This window comes from Papio anubis, chromosome X (assembly GCF_008728515.1).
Source record: "Papio anubis isolate 15944 chromosome X, Panubis1.0, whole genome shotgun sequence".
NCBI lineage: Eukaryota > Metazoa > Chordata > Mammalia > Primates > Cercopithecidae > Papio > Papio anubis.
Window position 1 is genome coordinate 132,097,978 of NC_044996.1, and position 3,936 is coordinate 132,101,913.

Sequence of the window (3,936 nt, forward strand, 5' to 3'; positions counted from 1 at the left end):
TCAATCCTCCAACACCATTTAACCAATTCCTTATATTAAATTCACTCTATTAAAATAACTGATATAGATCCTGTCTTCCTGATGAGACTTTGACTGAAAAAGGAAGTATGACATTGAAGATTGGTCAAGAGTCATGGTATTTGTTCACATGAGTAAAACATTAATGATCTGTGTTAGTTGACCTCTTTGACTTTTGGATTAGATGGCATGAAGCTCTATTGACTATGGAGGGATTGACACCATCAATGGTAAGGCACTTTCAAGCACAATTTAACTATGTTTTCCCAATGCATTTCATGAAATCAGTGAAGAAGTGACTATTAGGTACATTGTGCATTGTGGGATGCAAGCACAGAGTCCTATATTCTAGTAATAATAGTTTCAGTGCATGTCTGACATTATAATAGACCGTGCATTTTTCATCATATCACAAAGAAGTATGATCTATGCCAGATGTCACCATGCTCTATTTTAAGTTTTTCTAGATGACAGGCATTTCCACACCACATATAAAACTAGTGGAAAAGGGACATTTTCACAATAATGTAAGGGAAAGGAGACATTTAGCACAACTGCAAGATGACATCCCTTATATTTTGTGCTCCAAGAAGCCTTCCTCAACAATGTTTTCTGAGTTTCCTCTAGGCAGGATTACCTAATCACAGCTGGTCTCCTCAGGGGTTGGGGATGTTCTGTCTAACTCAGCATTTCACACCTGAAAACAGAAAGCATACATTTTTCTTAGATAAACATAGCCTGGAGACAAGGATTACACATGCCCTTGAGGAAAGAACACAACACCACCTACAGAGTCTTGCCAAAGTAATTGAACTTGAGTCAATTACTCAAGTCAAGACCTCTGAATCCAGATGTCAGTGGAAGGAAATAGAAGACAAAGGTCAGAGTTCAACTGCCCAGAATACAAAATAGCAAAATCCAGACACTTAAAAATCTTATAGATTGACTGGCTTTGGTTTTTCAATAGGCAAATTATAAGGGAAAAAAAAGATGGAGGAAAACACATGGATTGAAAGAGATTCAAAAGACATATCACGTTTTAAAAAATGAGCCAGGCAAAACTCCAATGTCTAGACAGAGACACTGTCTGTCACAATGATAAAGAAACACAAGGAAGTGATGACTAGAAGTCAGTGATGGTGGCTACTTTTGGGGCTGTGACTGAACTAGGACAACTGAAGGGCTTTTGGGATGACTGCCAAAGCTCTATTTCTTGACCTGAATGATGGTTACAAGGGTGTTTATCTTATAAAAATTCATTAAGCTACATCTCTGGATTTTATTTCATGGCAAAGATTGAGAAAGAGAATAGCCCCTGGCAGCCTGGCACTATCAGCTAGACCAGGGTGTCCAATCTTTTGGCTTCCCTGGGCCACACTGGAAGAAGAAGAATTGTCTTGGGCCACACATAAAATACACTAACATGAGCAATAGCTGATGAGCTCAAAAGAAAACTACAAAATAATCTCATGATGTTATAATAAAGTTTACAAATTTGTGTTGGGCCACATTCAAAGCCATCCTGGGCTGTATATGGCCCACAGGCTGTGGGTTGGACAAACTTGAGCTAGAATTTGATGTTGCTAGAAGCTGGCTTGGTACTTATGGTTGGGTCTTGGTGCCCTCCTATTGAACATAAATATTTTACAATCCATCAACATCAGACAAGGCCACTCTGTGACCATGATGGATAAAGATAAGAATAAAGACTGGCCTGTAATCATGTGTGCTACAGAAGACGGAGCACTGTGGGGTCACAAAAATGACCAAATATGTCTCTCTTGGCGAATACGAGTGACTGCTTCTTCTACCAACTATAGTTGTAGCCTCAATTTAGTTCTTTTGCCTTATAAGTAAGATTTAAGATGGCCAGTAGTAAAATTACCTCCACTTCTTAACAGCATCCACTCTAAAGCAAAACCCTTCCTTAAACCCTCCCTAAATCACCATGCTTCCACACCCAAAATGTTTTTCTAAAAATCTCTTAATGAGATGTCCAATGGTTCCCTATGTGCAGCCCTCATGCAAAAAAGCAATAATCCCAGTTCACCAGTATGTTCCTGGTGGTCGTGGGCTGGAGGTCTTTGACAAGATAAACAACAAAGAAAGAAATAAAAATGAGAGAAAAAAAGCCCAAGGGCTACGAGTCCCTGTCTGCCTGACAAAGAATGTTCCAGGCAACCAGAAATCTCTCCAAGTCAAGGTACATGTTTGCTGTGACTGGGAATATATAATTCTGTGTGCTGAAACATTTCTATTTCCTGATTCTTTGGGGAAATGGAGAAATACCATTGCAGTTGAGTGTAAATTGGAAAGCATGTTGGAAACATCTGGATATAAGTTCCAGAAATATCTGGCCTCTCTGCTGGCTTCATCCAGAGGGAGAAAGCCAGATTGCTTTGGAGTAATCAGCAAGTCACTCTGAAACCACCTGACAGTTATCAAATTTAGGAATCTAAATTAGTCTGAGACCCAACGCAGACATCTCCTGAAATATTCATATTCATTTCAGGTTGGAAAAGCTATTTTGTGTGTGGCATAACCACAACCCCTTGTACTTGTGAGGCTTTGTAAGTCTTAAAAGAGCTTTCACATACCTGGTATTATTTTACCTTCAAAACAACTCTGAGAAAAACTGAAAATACATTGCCATACCTATTTTATGATGGAGAAAACAGAAAAGAGAAGTGACAATCTCAAGTACACATAACTGGCCAGGCAAAGTTTTCAGGCCTGACCCTCTTAACTTTTCACTTTAGAAAATACTTAGTCATGACAAACCTTGATCCTTTCAGGGTTGATTTGATTGTTTGAAAGAGTCACATTTCATTTCAATGAAGTCTGGACAACGAAGTAAGTAATACTTTTTATGGTTAAGGAAATGTAGAAGGTGTTATTCTTAAGAATAAGAGTGATTTTTTTTTTTGGTAAGATGTTTTCTGGCTCCTTGGTCAATTCTCTTTCCAAAATATCATCACACATCACATCCAGGGGGACAATTTAAACTTTCCACTTTAGGGTAGAGTAAATGCAGTTCGAGGTAATGGAGAGTTTGCAGGGAAACATGTTTAACATGTCATCCCTCTATTGCTCTTCAGGGATTTGTGAACATGAACCAACGCAGTAAATTCTATGAAAACAATATGATGGTACAATATTTGCTTCTGGAACTTTCTGTTCACCCACTCAAGGAATGTAGTATGACCAGGCCATGCCAGAAGGCCCTTTGTGTTCTGTGGTAACTTTAAGGCCCTTGGGTAAGTCATGTAACTTGCTGAATCTCAGTTTCTTTGTCTGTACAGTGAGAGGTGAGACTAGAGGAACTCAGGGTGGCTTTCAGCTCTGTAATGCAATACTGTGATCTCAGCAGGATTTCACATCCCTCCTCTACTCATTTCTGATGGAGAGCGTAGCTTAGGTGATCACTTTACCTTTATGTTGAGACACACACAGAGGTTTTCCTATACTGCCTTCTTACAACAAATATCCATACACTCTTTTAATAACAAATAGTTTACAGTGCTTGTTTCCCTAGTTTTACATGAAATTCACAGACGATACAACCCACCTTTATATACTTTTGCCCCAAAATTGGTATGATGCTCTAATAGTAATACAAAAGGGAATAAAATGAAGGTAATTCAGAATAAAATGTATTTAAACATGTAAACAGTCAAACATGACAACACTAGAAGTGTCCTTGCCCTCTGTCCTTCAGAAAAAAATTTTTAAAGGCTCTGTGATCAAACAAATTTGGAAAGTTTTAGATTAATCCAAATCCAACATTTTGCAGGACTTCTCAGAGACTTGAACATACTACTATCCATTGCCAAGTTACGAGGGAGAATTTGGAATATAGCATTTTCCCAAATCTTAAGACCACGCAAGCCATTCTTTTTTTTTTTTTTTTTTTTTTTT